At 34.7% G+C, this 24,968-nt stretch overlaps 1 protein-coding gene and 1 non-coding gene across 2 annotated transcripts in view; both read left to right on the plus strand.

Moving 5' to 3' along the window:
- The window catches only part of LOC138702810 (uncharacterized), a 469,705-nt gene that overhangs the window by 223,056 nt on the left and 221,681 nt on the right, over positions 1-24,968 (plus strand). The gene's annotated exons all lie outside the window — the stretch shown is intronic.
- On the plus strand, positions 8,656-8,728 carry TRNAT-CGU (transfer RNA threonine (anticodon CGU)). Its single transcript has one exon. It is a non-coding gene; the product is annotated as a tRNA-Thr (tRNA).

Here is a 24,968-nt window from a genome sequence, read left to right on the forward strand (position 1 = left end):
GAATATAGACCTCACATCGATGTCTCGCTGACCTGCGAACACGATCCCAAACTCCAGGAGTATTGCGTATGGCCTCAGAACAAGGCACAATTAGATTCCGAAGGGATTCCAAATCAGGCACCGGAGACGAATAAACCAATGATTTTAAATGGCCCCACAAGTAGAAATCGAGAGGGTTCAGATCAGGTGAGAGTGGAGGTCAAGCAATTGGGCCACCTCTACCTATCCATCGATCAGGAAACCTTCGATCCAAGTACCGGCGAGCCGTACGACTGAAGTGTGCAGGAGCGCCACCATGCAAGAAGTGAATGTGTTTACGATTCATCAGTGGAATGTCTTCTAAAACATGAGGTATGGTGTTTTCCAGGAAGTTTGTGTATGCCTGCCCCGTAAGTCTGTTTACAAGTACATGGGGTCCAACTAATCGATCACCAATGATACCGGCCCACATGTTGAGGGAGAACCGCACCTGGTGATGAGATGGAACAGTTGCACGTAGGTTTTCATACATGCTGAGTGTGAAAATTTGTTATGCCATCTCGTGTGAACTGTGCTTCATCTGTAAATAATACTAAGGCAGGAAAGTTCGGATTTGCACCGCACTGCTGCAAGAACCACTGACAGAACCTAACTTGTGCAGGGTGATCTGCTGGTGACAGGGCCTGTACACGTTACAAATGATAAGGATACAATTGATACTCTTTCAACAGTCTCCAGACAGTCGTATGAGGAACATTGACTTGCAACGCTACCCTTCGTGTGCTGATAGAAGGAGTCATGTTCACAGCCTCCAGAATCTCCTCCTGTACTTCTGGAGTTGTAGATCTTGGTCGTCCCCTTCCCAAACCAGGAGAGTTAAATTTTCCATACTCGCACAGACGGTAATGGAGACGTACAAATGTCTTACGATCTGGACATTGTCTCTGTGGGTACCTCTCCTGGTACAAACGACGAGGCAGCGCAGCATTGCCGTCCGCCTTACCGTACATGAAGTGTATCTCTGCCAGCTCTTGATTTGAATACATGTCGCACAGTCTAACGCCTACACAACACTGAATGTAACCTTCGCCTCGGAATGAACTGTCAGAGTGCCCTCTTAATGTCTCCTTTGACGGCAACGACCTGCGGAAAGAAAAACGTTCCGGTGAATTTCAATGTTGTGAAGGCCATAACTCAGAAATGAAGCATTTCCGGACACATGTTGTAATGAACTATTTTGATTGTCTACATGTGGGAAATACATACCTGTAATTATGTCCCGTATTTTTTAAACACGCTGTATAATTGAGGTGCAGTTTGGAAGATATTAATAAACTTATTCTACCTATAAGTTTAAAATATCCCATTAATTAAGATAATTGTAATAACATTATCGGGAATCTGCCCAATTTCTTATTCTGTGATAGTCTAGATGCCTTATGTAAGAAATTATAATTTGATTTTCGTTAGGCATTGAAATTCGAAGAAATATGGTGAAGCCCCTTCGAGCCTGCCTGCAACTTAGTTCAGATTAATTATGCAATTAATAACAAAGACATTTAATAAAGCTGAAAGGTTTCACAGTTCAGCTGCCAAATCCAGCAGAACGAAATGAAGATAAAAGTTGCGTAAATAGAACGTCAGTTTTAGAGCTGAAAATCTTTCATTTTCCACGATTTGTTAAAATAATGTTCTGTTCTCCAAACAGAAGCATTTGATTACAAATAGAATGAGTCCGGGCTCGATTTCTAACAAGAATATTTTTCTCCTTTCCAATCTCTTGGATTAATGGTGAACTTGGCCACCGTGTAACGCAGTCCGCTAAGGCGATCGGGTTCGATTCCTGCTTGGGTTAATAACCTGGTTCGTTTTTTTTTTCTGAGGTGTTCTCCAACCGTAAGACGAATGTTAGGTAATCTATGGGAATCCTTTGCCTCATCTCGCCAAATATCATCTTCCTATCTCCAATTCTATCGACTTTAAATAATTTAGTAGTTTATACAGCGTCTTTTTTATAAACAACTAAGAAAGTTGTGAACTTTCACTGTGCTGACAACACGATCCCAAATATCATCCATGCTTGGCTTATCTAGAGCTATATCCTAATTTTAAGTAAGCTTCGTAGTTGTGGCAGCTTTGTAATCTATTACACAATGCAAAGTAAATAAGAATTAACACACTGAAAGATACGCTGAAGAAATTGCTAAATTTTATGGATACAAATTCTTGTTACGATTTAAGAATTTAGATTTTTAAACGATAACAAAGTAATCAAATTGAAAATTAAACCTTTAAGTTTGAGTCTTGATGAACATTTAGCGTGGGATAAGCAAATTGTGGCTGTCAAATAAATTTTGCTTCCATATCTGATATTTTGAAAAAGTTTAAAACGTGAATAATTTCAAGGGAAAAATTGTTCCGGGGTCGGGTATCGATCCCGGGACCTCTGGTTGAACGTACCAGCGCTTTACCAACTGAGCTACCCGGGAACTCCACCCGACCAGTCTCAACTTTTCCCTTTATATCCACACAACTCGCGTGGGCTGACGAAACGCCAGAGACCCACATCGAGTGCACACAATCTCTGTGTGACTTGGAATTGTGGTTTTCTGTTAACGTACACAGTGACGTATATATTATGCAAATCTAGTCTTTCAGGTAAAGCTTCCTGAATAATTATTCAAATCTGCTATACAGGGAGCTTTACCTGAAAGACTAGATTTGCAAGTTTAAAACGTGTTTGTCTACACGTGGTGAACCGTAAGTAATGTCATTAATTTAATGAGGTTATTCTTTGAGGTATTTCGAACGAAAATGTTTAATAAAATTTTGCTCGTTCTTGCTTCCTTCCCGAGGATAAAAAATATTTCATATGAAAAAATTCATAGCCTATTTTGGGAAACCTACTTAATTAATTCTCAATATGCACATTCAAATTAAGAGAGTAATGTATTATGATAGTAAACGATTGAATCAATTTTAATTTTATCCCTTAAATGTGCAGAAGTTTTAGATGAACAAATGTAATTTTCCGTTCTCAAAAGGAATTTTAAAATGCTATATATTTTCGGATCAAATTTCTTCACATTTAAAGGGCAAACCTTAAATTCTTTGAATTGTATGTATGTATTTATTTACACTGCAAGTGGGCAAGCACCCGGTGGCAGTGGTATATACAATATTAACAATACACAATAAAATTTACAATACACAATACAATTTTACAACACATATACAATTTTATACACAATACAATAAGAATACACAATACAATTTAACACAATAATAATAAAACATAAAATAAAATACCTAATTTTACAATACAACCTACATAATTATGTATAGGTCCTACATAAGTTTCAATAGTCTTTCACTTTACTCTCATCTCATTCCCTGTAGTGGCACTATGACGCATTTCACTGACACTTTAGCACACATTTCACTGACCTATAGAACACATTTCATTGACGCTATAAATTATCACTGATCGGAACTGTTCACTGCACTGTAAAACCATAACTTCACTGACTCACCACGCTTCACTGATATAACAGTTCAAATAAGTCAAATAATTACATCCTTATGCATACTTATAAACAGAACTACATTTAAACTTGACTGAACACACTGGAAATTAAATCAATTGTTTCCTCAAAACACGCTATGAAATATTTTATATAAAACAATTTTTATCTCATAAAGATAGCAGAAACGAGAAAAATTGTATTAAACTTTTTGCTTGAAATATCTCAAAGAATAACCCCCTGAAATTAATAATGTTACTTACGGTTGAACCTGTGTATTGTCTTTTGAATATATATTATGCTTTTTTCCATTCTCATTTATTGTACGGTATAGGCCTATGTCATTTGTTTGGGAACGTAACAAGAAAACTGCTTTCAGACCTTTACAAATTATTCAAAATAGAGCTTTAAAAAATCTGTTAGGTTTTCATTATTTTGACTTCATATTTTGTTATACCAGTTGAAGTAATTACCAAATTAAGTGCTGCTTTTTCGTTAATAAAGTTATTAACAATATAATACTTACATAACAATATATTTCAGTTTAATGAAGGTATACATACTTGTTCCACAAGACAAAAGTAATTTTTTCCTCAGCATGGCTCAATAACATACTTTAACGTATTGCATTTCTCCACTCTTGTCTATCTTGCGTCTCGTTTTCAAAATTTATCCACCAACCATAACCTAGACACACAATCACAACAGTCCTCAATATTATCCATTCCCTCCCTCCGAACATCCTCATATTCATCTTCTTTCACTGTGGCTGTTCCTCGGCTTTGGAATTCCCTACCGAGTAACGTCTGTGACTGTCAGACATCAAACCAATTTAAGAGTAGACGAAGGAAATAGTTCTCAAACAATTTTCGTTAATAAATATAGCTGTTACAAGTTTCTCAATGTTTATTGGTTTTATATATATATATCACAGAATAAATATTATTATTATTATTATTATTATTATTATTATTAGTAGTAGTAGTAGTAGTAGTAGTAGTAGCAGTAGCAGTAGCAGCAGCAGTAGCAGTAGCAGTAGTAGTAGTTGTTCTTACCAGTGGTTATTAATCTCTCACTAACATTGCTAATCTAACTTTCATTATTCTCTTACATGTTGTTTTATCATCTAGATATTAATGTAATAATTATGTAACGAATTGTATTCAATTAGAATTAGAGTCTGACTGGGCGGAAGAGAAGGCCTACTGGCCTTAGCTCTGCCAGATTAAATAAATTATTATTATTATTATTATTATTATTATTATTATTATTATTATTATTATTATTACGAAAGGAATTAAGCATTTCTTATTAACTCATAATCAACTTACTTTAGAATGCAAAGTTTTACCAAATTCCCGACGATTAAGGAATGTAAAGAAAACAAAAACTTTTTCGGGAAGATTATTTATTGCAATTCGCGTTTGGTTTCAAACTTTTCTTCTTCCTCCCTGAAACTTCAGTATTACCTTACTGCTCTTATTTATTTCCATTCTTCAATTCTTGTAGTTTCATGATTTCTTAAATTCTATTGTACAATCTATGTAGCCTATATGTTTCTGGAGCCACCGGCGTGGCTCAGTCGGTTAAGGCGCTTGCCTGCCGGTCTGAAGTTGCGTTCGGGCGCCGGTTTATATCCCCGCTTGGACTGATTACCTGTTTGGGTTTTTTCCGAGATTTTCCCCAACCGTAATGTGAATGCAAGGTAATCTCTGGCGAATCCTCGGCCTCATCTCGCCAAATATCATCTCGCTATCACCATTCTCATCGACGCTAAATAACCTAGTAGTTGATACAGTGTCGTTAAATAACCAACTAAAATAAAAAATATATATGTCTCTGTAAAGCCCCAGAATATGAGTTCAACTCGTTGGGGATCACTCAAGAAAAAGATACAAATGAATTGAATGATGTTCAAAACGAGAGAGAATCGGAAATTACTATTGTAGAACACAACTGAATCTAAGCTTACGTTCAATAGTTGATAGAAGTCGGGAAAATAAAGAAATCCAGAAAAGCCTATTTGAAGTTCGGATCTGAAAGTCTCTCGGGAAAAGTAAAGATACGAAAGTGACGACGAGAAATATACAAAAGACGCCACGCAAGTGTTACAGCTACTCCTGAACTGGAAACAGGGATATAAACTTTCTAAACAGGAACTAAATAATCTCTGTGAAGCTAGAGACTTTCCCTGTAGTGCCAGCAATACATTAAACAGATAAACAAGGGTATAATACAATTTTACTGCTTTCTTTTCTGTGCCGGCCTATCTAGCACGTTAACTTCCTGCTTCCCGCGCTCTCTAAATCTTCCCGAATTTATTTTAGTTTCAACTGATAACGCAAGCTTCTTCCTTTTCCATTACATTCCATTCGCTCTTCAGTCAGGCAACGACTAGGTTTGGATTCCAAGTCTTTGTATTCGAGGCGCTTAGGGACTCAAATTACTCGAAAACATGGGTTTATTGTTTTCATTAACACAATACTATCCTACCATTTTCTCAGAATTCATTCGATAGTTTGAAAATGACGTAAAATATCTATCACATTATTTTTCTGCAATGGCTGCATCACCTTTGGACCATCTGTCTGTCACACAGACGTTCCTGGTTCGAATCCTGGTTAGGCTGGAATGTTTTTTGCTGACAAATTCATAGCAACATTTGCGTTGGACAAGGGTTAGGCTGAGAATGTCTTTGCCGACAAATCCATACCAATGTTTGCGTCGGTCAAGGATTAGACTGGGAATGTTTTTGTTGACAAATCTATAGCAACATTTGCGTTGGACAAAGGTTAGGCTGGGAATGTCTTTGCCGACAAATCCATAGCAATGTTTGCGTCGGACAAGGGTTAGGCTGGGAATGTTTTTTGCCGACAAATCCATAGCAATGTTTGCGTCGGACAAGGGTTAGACTGGGAATGTTTTTGTTGACAAATCCATAGCAACGTTTGCGTCGGACAAGGGTTAGGCTGGGAATGTTTTTGTTGACAAATCCATGGCAACGTTTGAGTCGGACAAAGGTTAGGCTGGGAATATTTTTGTTGACAAATCCATAGCAACGTTTGCGTCGGACAAGGGTTAGGCTGGGAATGTTTTTGTTGAAAAATCCATAGGAACGTTTGCGTCGGACAAGGATTAGGCTGGGAATGTTTTTGTTGAAAAATCCATAGCAACGTTTGCGTCGGACAAGGGTTAGGCTGGGAATGTTTTTGTTGACAAATCCATAGCAACATTTGCGTCGGACAAGGGTTAGGCTGGGAATGTTTCTGTTGACAAATCCATAGCAACGTTTGCGTCGGACAAGGGTTAGGCTGGGAATGTTTTTGTTGACAAATCCATAGCAATATTTGCGTTGGACAAGCTTGGGCTGGGAATGTTTTTGTTGACAAATCCATAGCAACGTTTGAGTCGGACAAGGGTTAGGCTGGGAATGTTTCTGTTGACAAATCCATAGCAACGTTTTCGTCGGACAAGTGTTAGGGTGGGAATGTTTTTGTTGACAAATCCATAGCAACGTTTGCGTCGGACAAGGGTTAGGCTGGGAATGTTTTTGTTGACAAATCCATAGCAACATTTGCGTCGAACAAGGCTTGGGCTGGGAATGTTTTTGTTGACAAATCCATAGCAACGTTTGCATCTGACAAGATCTCACTTGGATTTTTTCCGGAGATTCCCGTGTCCCAAAGTTGGATATCAACATCTTTCCATCGTATCTCCATTCCGTTATCGCTGCTGGCGGCACATAGAGGGGGCTATCTAGGAATGAGCGCGATTATCTGTGAACCTTTTAACGAGCTGGTGTGGGATGATATTTTGACTAGCTGAGGGACTGTAGTTCTTTGTGCTCTACATAGCACTAAGGCAGAGGTATTTAATCTTTTCTGCTGCCGCACATTTTTTTCAGCTCGGTACGTCCAAATTGCAGTGCAATTATATAAGAAATAACGAAGTCCAACGCTGTGGAATAACTGTTAGCGTGTCTAACCATGTAACGAGCGGGCCCCGGTTCAAATTCTGGTTGGGGTTTCAAGCGGAGTTTTCCCTCAACCAATTGAAGCAGAATTATGTGAAATGTTATTGAAGCAACAAAAAAAGAGAGTTGATAATGTAAGAGAATATGTGAACTGCAATAATTATTATCAACAAGTACAATAAAATATATATCGATGGCTCAGAACCAGATTATTCAAAGTCCTTTTCACTGTTTTTTTTTTTCGTTAGGAGGGCGGTTTTAAGCTCCTTACATGCAAAGTTTCATGAAACAATTTGGAATAGCTTCATAGCAACCCAGTAGAGAGGAATATTTACAATTTTGTTCGATTTATATTTGCAGACAAGAACTGGAACATAACGAAACACAGATTTCTTTCTTATAAAAACTTGGACTTACAACATTCTGGTTCTCAGCCATCGATATATCAGCATTTTTACATAATGCAGTCGGTGTGATGCGTATTGCATATCCCCTAGGGTTACGCGTACCGTAGCTTGAAAACCACTGCGCTACGATATGCCTTCCGCTTAAGGAATATATTTTACCTAGGTTTTTTTAAGACCTGAGTTAAATTAAACACCTTCATTGCTTTTCTGAAGACAATGACACAGTTTTCACTGGCAATGTAAATGAATATTTTACCATATTTTAGCATTAAGTCATGTTTCTACAAAAATAATAGAAAAGTATATATTTTTTTCCACTGGCCGAAGACAGGTTTGAACCCCACAAGTGATACCAACATGACAACATTTATGAGGCAACCAGGTCAGGAGATAAATGGGAAGGGTGACCAGTTCCTTTCCTCCTCTATTACATACATCGCCGACTAGCTACATATAACATTAATCACCTTTCAGATGCATACAAACAAATTGTTTTTTCTATTATTATGGATTTATTAATTTGTCCTACAGAATAATCTCTGTAATGTTGACAATTAATATTTGAGGAGAAAAATAAATCCATAATATTCTCATAGCTAGGAGTACATCATAACTGCGGAATCCCGGCCAAATATGTCACTCAACTGAGTGCGCTCCTAGTATAATGGCAGTTGACACTAGACATATACGTCAACATATATGCATAACTTGGAGTCAGGCCACAAAGGAAAACTCTGAAGGAGGAAGGTTCGATCCGGTGCTGTGGATTGAATTCGGCGTAGCTCAGTGGTCAGAGCGCTTGGTACGTGGGACCAAGGACCCGGGTTCGATTCCCGGCGCCGGAGCGAATTTTTCTCCTCAAATATTAAATATAAATTGTTTTTCCTCTGACACACAACTTAAAGTGAGATGTACTGATTGAAGTACACATCAGCCAGAACCTCAATCATGGATGGTGATGATGATGATGATGATGATGATGATGATGATGATGATATATGAATTAATAATGGCGTAAGAAGTTCGAGTTCCAACGCTGAAAATTACGCAGGAATTCTGCTTCCATTTGTCGAGAGAAAAACTTGAAAAAACCCAATCAAGTAACTTGTCCTAACCAGGATTTGAACCTGGGTCCACTCGTTTCACAGTCAGACATACTAACCGTTACCCCAAAGCGGTGGAAATTTTAGTTTTATAAACCACATTATATATTTTTTGAAGTGTATCGAAAAAAAAAACTTAAGTATGCGAAAACACGTAGAGAAAAGGTATGAAAAATGGTTGAAAATTTTGTAAATCCCGGACAGTGAACTTAAAACGCAGTTTAAGCATGTAAGCCGTTAATCTATTTTAACACGCCCGACCTTCTTTATCGTCCTTATTTTAAAATGCCCGACTAACTCCTGCGAGAGGCGGAAATGAAAGTAATGTTCCCCTCAGGTTTAACTGGGAACTGAGTCTAAATGTCAAGAAAAGTAACCAAGTTGGTATTAATTGCACGTAAGAGAGAGCAGGACGAGGGGGGGGGAGACAAACTTATTAAAGCACACCCTACCCCACTCATCTAAAGTTTGTTTTTGTGTTTATCTTGTAATCTCGTTTACTCGCCAACAATGTGTGTGAAAGAGAGAGATTCGGAAAGGGGATGGAGCGAAGGAGAAGAAGAAGAACATTCGTGCAAGGAACTTGAAGACATTTTCTTCAGTTCGAATATATACTGCAGGGAGTTACGTCCCCTTCGGTTGCCGGGTATATTTCTTGGACTATATATCATGTCAGTGACGGATTTTCTTTTCATCTTGCTATATTTAAATAACAGTATATGCAATAAATATAGCTACGTATATAAACACTTGTCGGTATCATATTTCTACACTAAACAGATACATACAGAACAGAGTCTGCAGTACATGACACCACGGAACGTACAGAAATTTCGCCTATTACTGTGCGTCTGTCATACTCGCAGAAGTTGAAGGAAATGTTGGGCGTTACATGAGTGCGGTTCACCGCAGCCTGTTGTGTGTTACTGAACAAAGTTACTCATATTTGCATAATGTAGTGCAAACATTGTCTTATTTTTTTCGATTTTTTTTTATTTTACTGAAGGGATTACTCATTCGTGAGTATGTGGACGGAGAGAAAATGACATTCACATTGTTCTTGAATGTCGAAATACAAAAGATATACGGACGTAATTTATAAAAGTAAAGTTCCTACAAATAAATAAAGAAATAGCTATAAAAACTGATGAATAATAATAACACAAAATTACAAAAGCAATTAGATTTATATCCTTTTTTGACTAAAACAAAGTAGAATGGAAAGAATAAATGAAATAGCTAGAACTCAATGAAAAAAAAAAAAAATATATATATATATATGTAAATAAATAAATAAATAAGTAAAAAATAAGAATAATGATTATCAAACACATGTTTTCAACGCTTATTTTTTTTTGTGTTATAGATGTAAAATTATGCACAGAAAAAAGTAGCAAGTGTTGCTGTATGGAGAAATACAAGGAAAGCCAGCATCTCTTAATAATGAACAAATACACTGAACACAAAATACCGGAGAAGATTGCTAAAATAAAAAATAAAAGGAAGCAATTATTAAAGGAAAGTGAAGTTACTGAGCTCACAAATACATTCAATTTTGGCAGGTATGCATTTTCTAGAGTCAACGATAATAACATATTTGATTTGGTTAGAAACTATTTAGCTATGTTTTTTATTTCTAAATTTAATAGTTTTGATGGTACGACAAAAGAATATTACGAAATAAAATTAAGAAATGAAGGCTTACCAACGAGAGAGAGAGCTTGTATGAACTGTATAACTATTTCTGTAACGAAAGAGGTATGGAAAATACTAGAATAAGAGAAGATTTAGATATGCTAGCTGCACAGTGCAGATTGAAACGTGAGGTACAACTTAGGAAGGTGAACAAATACTGATTGTAACAACATACTAGAATGAGTTGAGTCTTGCACAAAACTAAAAGCAAGTGCAAGATAAAACAAAAATTTTTTGTATATTAAATACGTAAATTGTAGGAATTGTATTTAAATAATAGTATATCTATGTGTAAAAAATTATAAGCGTGTAATGTAAGGATTTAATTGATTACTTGTATATACTTTGCCTGTGATCTATAATATAATAATATCATCGTATCATTCGTGAGTAATATAGTGCAAGTTATTGTGTATTATTATAATTGTTTGGAGACACTGAACGGACTACTCATTCGTGAATAGTGTAATGAAAGTTATTGCATTTCTAATAATTATCGTTTGAAGACACTCAAGCAATTACTCAATCGTGCGTAGTGTGTTAATCCTAATTGTTTTAGAATGATGTATGACTTATTGTGGATGGTTTTTGTAGCTTTAAGCTATACAAGAATAGGAAGAAAATTTCTGCGAAGTCATTTCGAACATTTCGCTGAAGAGATTAGTCGACTATTTTAGAACAATCTTCGGAGATGTTAAAAATGTATTGAAGCAGAATGAAGACCTCTAGTGACATAGGTAAGATGGAGATGTCGTCATTTTTAAGTTGTTTGAAAGTTTTTTCCAAGCTCGACCGGTTTTAAATACTAAAGTTATTACCGTAGAAACGCCAATCGATTTCGCGGTAAATGTGCGAGGCATATAACAGAAAATGCCGCTGAACTTGGTGGTGTGATAAATGTCGCATTTGCGTGTATATACATAGATACATACATACATACATACATACATACATACATACATACATACATACATACATACATACATACATACATACATACATACATACATACATACATACATACATACATACATACATACATACATACATACATACATAGAGTTCTGTAGATTTTTTTTACTTATAATGAGAAAGTATCACCCTTGTGAATTTTAATTTTTAATTTGACTATTACACTTTTACTACGTCATACTACTTTTGACCAATAAAACGGTACGAAAGGATGTATTTCAACCAATCATGGCTGCTTATCGCACAATTTTATCGCGTCCCTAGTATTTGTGTAATTTTATCGCGTCCCTAGCATTTGTTTAATTTCATCGCGTCCCTAGCATTTGTTTCTTCCTATGCCAACATACAGACACAAAATAATTAATTTACCAAACACAACAGCTTAGGCTACAGTTTTGTTCATTCTGTGTCAGCCTTGTCACTGACTTATGGGCCTTTTCCACGGAACCTGATTTTGGAGCGAACATGTCACTACAGAAATACCGTTTGACTTGTGGTATTTTTCTACGAAATTGTATGTCTGTCCCTATAGAACAGGAGTTAGCAATAAACTCAATTTTGCTAAAATATGACTTACGTGGTTTCTCAAAAATCCGATTCATTTCTAAAGTAATGTCATATTATTCATTCATTCATTCATTCATTCATTCATTCATTCATTCATTCATTCATTCATTCATTCATTCATTCATTCATTCATTCATTCATTTATTATAGGCCTATTCCATAGATCTTACATGAGCAATGAAGCTTTAAAATGTGGAACAAGTCAAAGTTTTACAATATTACAATTACAATTTTTACAATTTTTTACAATATTTTACAATTTAGTAATTTTCTACAATTTTTTTTACAATTTTCTGCAATTTTTTATAATACAGGGTGTTTAAAAAATACGGGGCATAATTTCAGGTATGTATTTCCCACATGTAGACAATCAAAATAGTTCATTACAACATGTGTCCGGAAATGCTTCATTTCAGAGTTATCGCCTTCACAACATTGAAATTCACCGGAACGTTTTTCTTTCCGCAGGTCGTTGTCATTACAGAAGATGTTCAAAATGTCCACCTCCTGCTTGAATACAGACCTCACATCGATGTCTCATTGACCTGCGAACACGATCCCAAACTCCAGGAGTATTGCGTATGTCCTCAGATATTATAAGGATACAATTGATACTCTTTCAACAGTCTCCAGACAGTCGTATGAGGAACATTGACTTCCAACGCTACCCTTCGTCTGCTGATAGAAGGAGTCATGTTCACACCCTCCAGAATATTCTCCTGTACTTCTGGAGTTGTAGATCTTGGTCGCCCCTTCCCAAACCAGGAAAGTTAAATTTTCCATACACGCACAGACGGTAATGGAGACGTACAAATGTCTTCCGATCTGGACATTGTCGCTGTGGGTACCTCTCCTGGTACAAACGACGAGGCAGCGCAGCATTGCCGTCCGCCTTACCGTACATGAAGTGTATCTCTGCCAGCTCTTGATTTGAATACATGTCGCACAGTCTAACGCCTACACAACACTGAATGTAACCTTCGCCTCGGAGTGAACTGTCAGAGTGCCCTCTTAATGTCTCCTTTGACGGCAACGACCTGCGGAAAGAAAAACGTTCCGGTGAATTTCAATGTTGTGAAGGCCATAACTCGGAAATAAAGCATTTCCGGATACATGTTGTAATGAACTATCTTGACTGTCTACATGTGGGAAATACATACCTGAAATTATGCCCCGTATTTTTGAAACACCCTGTATTTTGGCGAGATGTAGTGAGATGAGGTGAGGTCCGAGGATTCGCCAAAAGATTACCAGGCATTTGCCTTTTGGTTGAGGAAAACGTCGGAAAAAAAAAAACCCAACCAGGTAATCAGATCAAAGGGGGAAATGAAGTGATGCCGAGGACTCGCCATAGACAATCGGCTTCAGTCCCACGGCTGGGGAAAACCTCGGAAGAAACCATTCAATGAGACCAAAGGGGGATCCAACCCAAGTCCGAAAGCAGCTCCGGATCAGCAGCCCAGCGAGTCTGCCGACTGAGCTACATCGATGACTCTACTAAAACTATACAATACATAGCCAGTCAGATTATTAAATTTACAAACGCAAACGATCATTCATCACTTGAGCTATATGTATAATACAAAACAAGTATGTTAATTAAATTTAAGGCATAAACATGTCAATCAGTTGTGATATACAGAAATTTATAATACATATCATGCAAAATACTTCAAATTACAAACACAAACAATTTATCAATAGAGCTATACAGATTACTACTCAGTTTAAAGCATATATAATTCATCGGCCAAAACTATAGAAACATATACAATACAAAGTAAGTAGATTAATTCAATTTACAAGGATACTTTCATTCAGCTATACAAATTCGTACAATTAATATCAAGTAGATTAATTCAATTCATAATCATAAACAAGTCATCAATTGAGCTATACAGTCTAATATTCATTTTAATAGCATATACAATTCATCAGCCAAACTATACAAACATATACAATCAAATTAGTTCAATTTACAAACTTATTTTCGTTTAGCTATACAAAATTGTACAATTCATATGAAGTAGATTAATTAAATTTATAATTTATATTACAATTATTATTTATATTCTTTGAATGTCTAAATCGTTTCCGGATACCTGCATAAAAACAGATGGAAATGACTCTACAGTATAAGGTAGTTGAAGTAAAAGACGAAAGTATTACTAATGAAGGCTATTTCCATAAACTGCAGAAGCAGAAAAATATTCTAAATTGTAATTTAATCCCTTAATTGTTGCAAGAATAATTTAAAACATATGGAGAGGAACAAATGTTATGTAAAGGCCAATAAAATTAAAATTGTAACACATACTGCATTGGAATTAAAGTCTAAATGGTTATAGCGATGGTGCTTGAACTTGAGTCGATACTGACGAAGCTATTGATATCTCTCTCAAACTTGAACTAGAACACCATCTTACATAGATTTCCCTCACGCTTGACTTTTCTTTTTCAATGAAGTGGAAGCAGCAAACCATTCTCGGTGTAATACTGCTACGTCAGCGGGATTTCTGTAGAAAGAGCAAAATCTCTTTGAGTTATGCGAACACATCTAGACTGGTGGATAAAGTGTCAAGAAGACTTATACATTGAAATATTATTCAGAGTTTTTTCCTCGGCATATGGGAGCACTGTTGGCTAGTGTGGTAGCTTTCCACGACGGAAATCAGAGTTTGAATCTCACCTAGTTCCTGTAAAAAATGTGGAAAAGGATGCTGAATGTGGAAGACATTTCCTTGGATAACGTTTCGTTTTTTGTGACATTAATAGTCTATGAGAGTGTTTCTAATACCATAACAAAAATCGCACATGTTATAGTTTAGCCTTGCTTATCATCCGAGAATAAGCATAAATGATTATGTGTATTTTAGTTGGAGGTTAAAATGTCCATTTCAGTACGTTCGCAAACAGAAATGTCCACTATCAAAATGTCCATTTACATAAATGTCTACAAATACAATGTCTACTTATATAATTGTCCATAAAATTAAATCTACACTTATAAAAATGTCCATAAAATTAAATGTACGCTTATAAAAATGTCCATAAAATTAAATGTCCACTTATAAAAATGTCCATTAAATTATATATACCTTTATAAAAAATGTTGATAAAATTAAATGTCCACTTATAAATATGTCCATAAAATTAAATGTCCACTTATAAAAATGTCCATAAAATTAAATTTCCACTTATAAAAATGTTGATAAAATTAAATTTCCACTTATAAAAATGTTGATAAAATTAAATGTCCACTTATAAAAATGTCCACTTATAAAAATGTCCATAAAATTAAATATCCACTTATAAAAATGTACATAAAGTTAAATGTACACTTAGAAAAATGTCCATAAAATTAAATTTCCACTTATAAAAATGTCCATAAAATTAAATTTCCACTTATAAAAATGTTGATAAAATTAAATGTCCACTTATAAAAATGTTCATAAAATTAAATGTCCACTTATAAAAATGTACATAAAATTAAATGTACACTTATAAAAATGTCCATAAAATTAAATGTACGCTTATAAAAATGTCCATAAAATTAAATGTACGCTTATAAAATGTCCATAGAATTAAATGTACACTTATAAAAATGTCCATAAAATTAAATGTCCACTTATAAAAATGTCCATTAAATTAAATGTACACTTATAAAAGTGCCCATAAAGTTAAATGTACACTTATAAAAGTGCCCATAAGGTTAAATGTACACTTATAAAAGTGTCCATAAAATTAAATGTCCACTTATAAAAATGTCCATAAAATTAAATGTCCACTTATAAAAATGTCCGTAAAATTACATTTCCACTTATAAAAATGTTGATAAAATTAAATGTCCACCTATAAAAATGTCCATAAAATTAAATGTCCACTTATAAATATGTCCATAAAATTAAACATACACTTATAAAAATGTCCATAAAATTAAATGTCCACTTATAAAAATGTCCATAAAATTTAATGTCCACTTATAAAAATGTCCATAAAATTAAATATATACTTATAAAAAGTCCATAAAATTAAACGTACACTTATAAAAGTCCATAAAATTAAAGGTACACTTATAAAAATGTCCATAAAATTAAATGCACACTTATAAAAATGTCCATAAAATTAAATGTACACTTATAAAAATGTCCATAAAATTAAATGTACACTTATAAAAATGTCCATAAAATTAAATGTCCACTTATAAAAATGTCCATAAAATTAAATATATACTTATAAAAATGTCCATAAAATTAAACGTCCACTTATAAAAATGTCCATAGAACTAAACGTCCAATTATAAAAATGTCCATAAAATTAAACGTCCACTTATAAAAATGTCCATAAAATTAAACGTACACTTATAAAAATGTCCATAAAATTAAACGTCCACTTATAAAAATGTCCATAAAATTAAACGTCCACTTATAAAAATGTCCAAAAATTAAATGTCCACTTATAAAAATGTCCATAAAATTAAAGGTACACTTATAAAATATCCATAAAATTAAATGTACACTTATAAAAATGTCCTTTAAATTAAATGTACACTTATAAAAATGTCCATGAAATTAAAGGTACACTTATAAAAATATCCATAAAATTAAATGTACACTTATAAAAATGTCCTTTAAATTAAATGTACACTTATAAAAATGTCCATGAAATTAAATGTCCACTTATAAAAATACCCATAAAATTAAATGTACACTTATAAAAATATCCATAAAATTAAATGTACACTTATAAAAATGTCCTTTAAATTAAATGTACACTTATAAAAATGTCCATGAAATTAAATGTCCACTTATAAAAATACCCATAAAATTAAATGTACACTTATAAAAAATCCATAAAATTAAATGTACAGTTATAAAAATGTCCTTTAAATTAAATGTACACTTATAAAAATGTCCATGAAATTAAATGTCCACTTATAAAAATACCCATAAAATTAAATATACACTTGGTTTATCTACATGTAAGTTATCCATATCGGCATTGGTCAGACATTTCTCATCACATGCGCTTCTTTCTACACACCTCATGTAAATGTAGTGTAGGAAATGAATGGGTGAAGATGATGGAGATGAGGAAGGGAGAAGGAGAAATCCGGTATCAGCACGTACCTACTCCCGTCGCACAGCACCAGGGTTAGCTTCTCCGTCTGACGGACGAATCGCTGTCAACAGTGACATAAATATCTCTTCTCTTCATATGCACTATTGAGAGATTTGAGTTTTAACCGAGACATATTGGTGCACAATCTAGTGAATAGAAGTTGTGCATCGCCTCATCTTCTAGTCTCGAGGCAGATATTTTACACCAGAATCTGACCCTACCAGAAATCGAACCCGGGTCGACTAGTTTGGAGACAGACGCGCTACCACAGAAATCAGAATAATTAGAAACCTGGAAATAAATATATGAATTTGTAATTTAACATAATATAAAGTAGAAGGAATATTAAAAGCGTGTATGATTCGTTTTACCACAACAAACATTAAGAAAATTCTAATTTAAATACAATGAAAATGTTCTTCATTCACTATTTTAATAATAAAAATAATAGGAATAATAATGATAATATTTATTTATTATTTATTTATTTACTTATTTACTTCATTCATTCATGTGCTGGACAACGGTCATTGGCCAATAAAAGTCCAGCACAGTGATACAGTTAATACAATAAAATGAACAACTGTCGTACAAATAACGAAATAATTGATATAATCTAATAACAAAAAAATGAAGAGCAAAGATTAGACAATGATTAATCTACAAGAATGAATATTATTATATAATATTAATCTTATCTTTCTACATCAATTTGTAATAATAGTAATACTTACTTACTTAAATACTTACTTACATACGTACTTACTTACTTACTTACTGGCTTTTAAGCAACCCGGAGGTTCATTGCCGCCCTCACATAAGCCCGCCGTATGTCCCTATCCTGAGCAAGATTAATCCAGTCTCTATCACCATATCCCACCTCCCTCAAATCCATTTTAATATTATCTTCCCATCTACATCTCGGCCTCCCCAAAGGCCTTTTTCCCTCCGGCTTCCCAACTAACACTCTATATGCTTTTCTGGATTCGCTCATACGTGCTACATGCCCTGCCATCTCAAACGTCTGGATTTAATGTTCCTAATTATGTCAAGTGAAGAATACAATGCGTCCAGTTCTTTGTTGTTTAACTTTCTCCATTCTCCTGTAACTTCATCCCTCAGCCCCAAATATTTTCCGAAGCACCTTATTCACAAAAACACCCTTAATCTCTGTTCCTCTCTTAAAGTGAGAGTTAAAGTTTCACAACCATAAAGAACAACCAGTAATATAACTGTTTTATAAATTCTAACGTTCAGATTTTTTGACAGCAGACTGGATGATAAAAGCTTCTCAACCGAATAATAACAGGCATTTCCCATTTTGTTCTGTGTTTAATTTCCTCTCGAGTATCATTTATATTTGTTATATAATAATAATAATAATAATAATAATAATAATAATAATAATGACAATAATGATTTATTATACTTAGAAGGATAATTTGTATTCCCCTTTCTTTCGGAAATGTTTTTTGTACACTTCAGTTAATATGATTAATTTGAGAATATTCGAGAGTTCTATTTAACTTGATTATGATGAAATGAATAGAAGTTAGTACTTATACAATCAAACATTCGCAGTTAAGTTTAACTAAAAATTAATTTGATGTCTTAATCTGAGGTTAATTGTTTATACAACTGGCCCTTAGATTATTTAAGCCGTATCACTTGGTACCCATGTCATTAAAATATCATGTCCCCTGACCGAGAAATCCCTGTGTTAGTAGCATTCTACACACCCGATGTGCACTGATATTAGTTTTGCCAACTTGATGGCGAAAGTGTAAGTTCCAAGATGTGTTACAAACTTGCCTAACTTACACTGATGACTTTTTGATGCAAGACCTGTAGTGTAGATACTACGAAGCAGTTACTCCGATGGGAAATCGGATCTTGCTTCCCTGATTCCTCCTAGAAATCTGATATAGAAAGCGAGACTGAAGAACGGACGGACAGATAGGCAGAGAGAGAGAGAGAGAGAGAGAGAGAGAAGGGAAGTAGCCAGTCTTTTGTTGTAATCGAATAAGCTGTGCATAGTCTCACTAAACATGTAAGTATGGAAATTTCCAATTCTTGACGAAACCTGCAATGAAATAGAAATTTCGGCTTAAGGTTTTGAAAATCTTCATGCTTATATTTCCAACCAGCCGTACCCGTGCGCTCCGCTGCACCCGTTAGAAATAAGTATAAAGTAATTACATAATTAAAATATGACATTTGATCCAGGGAACATTCGTGTTTGGTAGAAAGATAAATCGTTTATTATGTGACTTAATTTAAATTGTACTAAAAAAATTAAAATGCGATCATTTTGATCCAGAGACCAGTCATTTGGTCATAAAAATTATTTTACTAAATACAGAAAACGAATGCCTATCAAGTTTTCTGTGCATCAGAAGCTATTTTAATCTTACCTGTCCTCGATTCACTCAGAAGTTACTGTAATAACATCATAGCATTATGTCCATCTAGAGAAACTACACTTTCCAATGGTGAATTAATAATTAATTATACAAATCGGTTAATTTAGCTTCCGATATTACTTCATACAAATGCAGAAACATTATCTGTAGGCTATGTTTCATAGCTTTCGATTGTTGTTGTCCAAGGCCCCTTATAGACGAAGTCGTTTGTTTTTTATTTCATTACACCGCCTTAGATGGCGTTGTTGTTTTAATTTTGAAACTCATTTATCTCATTAAATATCAGTCCTATCAAAATTTTGCATTGAATAAAACTTATCGGACATTATTTTTAAAGAACCTTTTGTTATGTAATATTTTTCACTAAAATTAATAATAAGGGAGATATTTCGATTTATTTAATTCAAGCCCCCTTATAACCCCCCTTTTAAATAAAATATTTTGAATGCCATATAGCCTAAATTCTAAGTTACAACGAACTTAATTTTTATTCCAATTTTCATATAAATCGGTTCAACCATTATCGCGTGAAAAGGTAATAAACATCCAGACAGACAGACAGACAAACAAAATTTCAAAAAAGCGATTTTCGGTTTCAGGGTGGTTAATTATATATGTTAGGACCGATTATTGTTGGAAAATCGAAAATTACCAGAAAAATGTCGGCTACAGATTTATTATTGGTATAGATTGTACACTAGATTATGTTGTCTGACACTATTTATTACTTCTAATATGCCAAACGTCATAACGAATTTTACACTATCATCACACTCACAATAGTATCGCTGTTAAGGCATAACGCTGTAAGCTAAATTCATTCATTCATTCATTCATTCATTCATTCATTCATTCATTCATTTATTTTATTCCATAGATCTTACATGAGCAATGAATCTTTAAGATGTGGAACATGTCAACATTGTACAATATTACAATTACAATTTTTACAAATTTTTATAGTTTTACAATTTAGTAATTTTCTAAAATTTTTACAATTTTGTACAATTTTTTTACATTTTGGCAAGATGTAGTGAGATGAGATGCGGTCCGAGGATTCGCCAAAATATTACCCGGCATTCGCAGGTTCGAATTCCTATGTGTTCCTGGACTTCCTTATCGATTTAATCTGTCTTCCCGCACTTTGACCTTGGGGTTTATTCAGTCTCTAACAGAAATGAGTACCTGAGACAGTTCGGGGGGAGAGGGATAAAGGAGAGGGGCGCACAGAATATATTTTGGTGGATATAGAGATCGTTTTATTATAGTTTTAATATGGATTCGTAGACCGCTTTTACTTTCAATGAAATAATAATTATAATATCAGATACAAATTTGAGACATGAAAAGAAAAAAAACATTATATGCCATTTCTGTAGATTTTACTTTAATATACCTACTCTTATATGAAAACTAACTGTAGTAACTTACGAGGAATATCACTTTTGTTGACGTCGTACACAATTTTGTCCAATATTCTTTTGAGAAGGTTCTCTCCATATGTAAATGAAATTATTGGGGATCAACAGTGTGGGTTAGGCATAATAGATCGATTATTGATCAAATTTTTTGTATTCGACAGATATTGGAGAAAAAATGGGAGTATAAGGGTACACTACATCAGTTATTCACAGATTTCAAAAAGGCATATGACTGACTTGGTTAAGAGAGAAGTTTTGTATAAAATTTTTTTGAATTTGGTATTCCCAAGTAGCTAATTCGATTAATTAAAATGTGTCTCAGTGAAACTTACAGCAGAGTCCGTATAGGTGAGCTTATGTCTGATGCTTTTCGAATTCACTGTGGGCTAAAGCAAGGAGATGCACTATCACCTTTACTTTTTAACTTCGGTCAAGAATATGCTATTAGGAAAGTTCAGGATAACAGAGAGGGTTTGGAATTGAACGGGTTACATCAGCTTCTTCTCCATGCGGATGACTTGAATATGTTAGGAGAAAATCCACAAACGATTAGGGAAAACACGGAAATTTTACTTGAAGCAAGTAAAGCGATAGGTTTGGAAGTAAGTTTGGAAGTAAAGGACGAAATGTTTGATTACGTCTCGTGACCAGAATATTGTACGAAATGGAAATATAAAGATTTGAGATTTATTCTTCGAAGATGTGGAAAAATTAAAAAATTTGGAGCAACAATAACAAATATAAATGAAATTAAACGCAGAATAAATATGGGAAATGCGTGTTATTATTCGGTTGAGAAGCTTTTGTCATCTAGTCAACTGTCAAAATATCTGAAAGTTAGAATTTATAAAACAGTTATATTACCGGTTATTCTTTATGGTTGTGAGACTTGGACCCTCACTTTGAGAGAGGAACGGAGGTTAAGGGTTTTTGAGAATAACTTTCTTAGGAAAATATTTGGGGCTAAGCGGGATGAAGTTACAGGAGAATGGAGAAAGTTACACAGCGTAGAACTGCACACATTGTATTCTTCACCTGACATAATTAGGAACATTAAATCCAGACGTTCGAGATGGGCAGGGCATGTAGCAAGTATGGACGATTCCAGAAATGCATATAGAGTGTTAGTTGGGAGGCCGGAGGGAAAAAGACCTTTAGGGGGCTGAGACGTAGATGGGAGGTTAATATTAAAATGGATTTGAGGGAGGTGATATATGATGATAGAGACTGGATTAGTCTTGCTCAGGATAGGGACCCATGGCGGCCTTATGTAAGGGCGGCAATGAACCTGCGGGTTCTTTAAAAGCCATTTTAAATAAATAAATAAGTAAGTAAATTCTTATATCAAGTTGACTATTAGGAATATAGGATTACAGTGAACTAGTTCAGTTTCTGGGCTGTTGCTGTTTTGCTTTACAACGCCTGTGACATGCTGTTTAGACTACGCGCGGCACACCTATGTCGGAGAAGTTGCCTCGTCCTTGCTTCGATCTATTGGGTTTGTAGAGAATTAAGACCGCAGATGCTCTGTTCCCTGGGGATGTGCTCTCTGGCGCGCGGGCACGCTTGACATTTAGGGTAATCCACATAGAGCAAGTATGAAAGTTTAATCGAGTTCGAGAAGGCACTTCTGAATTTGTAGACGCGCAGGTAGACAGGAATACTCTCCGGACACATTTATTGGCTTCTTTCCTTTATTTAACTTTAGAATTGATGTCTAACATAAAACTAAATTCTGAGAGAAATTAACCCACAATATTACTACAGCTGAATACTAATGTAAAGTCTTTACTCTCCTTCTATAAATTGCTTACCGATACTTGTCAATCAAATTTTTCATTACGTAGTACAGTTCACAAATTTTAACAACATGCTAAGGACCAGTTGCCTAGATAATAATCTGACTGTTTACATCTACGGTAGAGACCGGCAAATCAGACAAGACTCACGCCCGTACCTGCTTGCCGTCAGGCTTGGGTTCCGGTGACGCTACAAAGCAAGTTAACTTTTAGCCTGAACCCATTGAGCGCGGGTTTTATAGGTTCAGTCCAGGCGGGACCCAAGAAAGCCTGCCTGTTTGCTCGTATTATAAGGTAGAGTGACATGCATTCAGGGAAGCCAGTCTGCGCTGGTAAAGATGAAACAGTACTAGTTTGAAACCTAAGTCAGTTGGCTATTATTCACTTTAAAAAATTTTTATTTTATGGTCCAACACGGCAGATATTTCTTGATTAAAGAAACAGAGTTTTACGATTTATTGCGCTACAGAATTCATAAATTAATAAGACAATATTATACATTTCATATTCCTGCAAAGTGTATCTGACTCAACAAAATAGTAACATTTCGTTACTTGTGACTAGTTGGGAAGGGAAGGGATATAGAAAAAATATTTCGTTTTAACTTTTGCCTTATTAACAATTAAAAACCTCATGAATATCTGTAAAATTTATAAAAGTTTTTCGTTCCTCAGAATATTGATTTGCTATTTAACTTCTGAGGGACAGATTTCTTTTTATTTATGAAGCTGAAAGTTTCAATGGTTTGCATTAAATTTATATTACTACGATGAAAAGGAAAGTGCAAGTAATTTATAATAACTGTTGGCATTTAATGGATATTATGTTGACGAAAAATAGTTTTCTTTGTCTTTATTAACGGTACGTTTCAGAAGACAACAAATTAAGTTTTCAGTAGTTTGTCTATATCTGTAGGCTTCCTGTCAGGTTTGAATGACTTGGTTCATGTTTATCATGCATCTGAAAGCAGCAGTTTGGCGCAGGTCGGCGGAACCCCAACAGTCCTTTCGGGTCACTCTTAGGACTGTTTGGGAGTCACGTGCAACCACACTGCTTGCCTGCTTGAGAGGGAAGGTTGCAGCCGGGCGAACGATACGAAGCGTAAGCCCGCTCACGAATGTAAACAGTCATGGGCAAGCCTGGTCGACAGTTTGCCTGTCTCTGCTATATACCAGGAAAAACTAGACTAATGGATGATTCTGTGCGGTTTATAACCCAGTTATTTTCAAGTGCTTTATATTCTATATTTTTTGTTCTCTTTCCATAATTGCTGCATATACCTTGTATAATTTTGTTTATACAGAGGATTTTATGTTTTTATTCTATTTCAATCAATAACATTCTTATGCACTACTGATATCCATTATTTTCTTTTTTCACTTCATAAATACCGTTTGTTTGCATTGTATAATGTGCTCTGTAGTTCATTTATTTGAACTGAAGATGCTTAAACCTTCATAATTTTCACGTTTATGTTTAACATTCAGGAGGTTGTAACTCAATTAAAAAAACTTTATGTATGTTTATATGAACATTTTTCATCAAAATGATGTCAGAAATCAGACCCTAGAGTAATGCTCAATCCTCTCGAATCGCTCTGTTTTATTTTTATTTTTCTCTTTGTTCTATGTATTTAATTTTCATTATACAGTCGACTCTGGATACAGTGAACTCGGTTATAGTGAACATTCGGCTGTAGTGAACCTAAATCATTGGTCCCGATACGTATACATTAAAAATTACTTTAATATTTCCGTTCATAGTGAACCTAAAACTAGAACTTCCCCAAGAAAATGTAATTTTAAAATGGCCAAAATGGCAATTTAGGAAACCCTTTCTCCTATAAACTTCCAAGAATATGTTCAGAACAAAATCTCAAACGGCAGTTACGTAGACCTTCGGCCCCCCCTACTACCAATAATGCATAACACAATGTCAATACGGGGGTTGCTGTCCTCTGCGATACAAAGAACTTTTCTCTTGC

This window comes from Periplaneta americana, chromosome 7 (genome assembly GCF_040183065.1).
Source record: "Periplaneta americana isolate PAMFEO1 chromosome 7, P.americana_PAMFEO1_priV1, whole genome shotgun sequence".
Taxonomy (NCBI): domain Eukaryota; kingdom Metazoa; phylum Arthropoda; class Insecta; order Blattodea; family Blattidae; genus Periplaneta; species Periplaneta americana.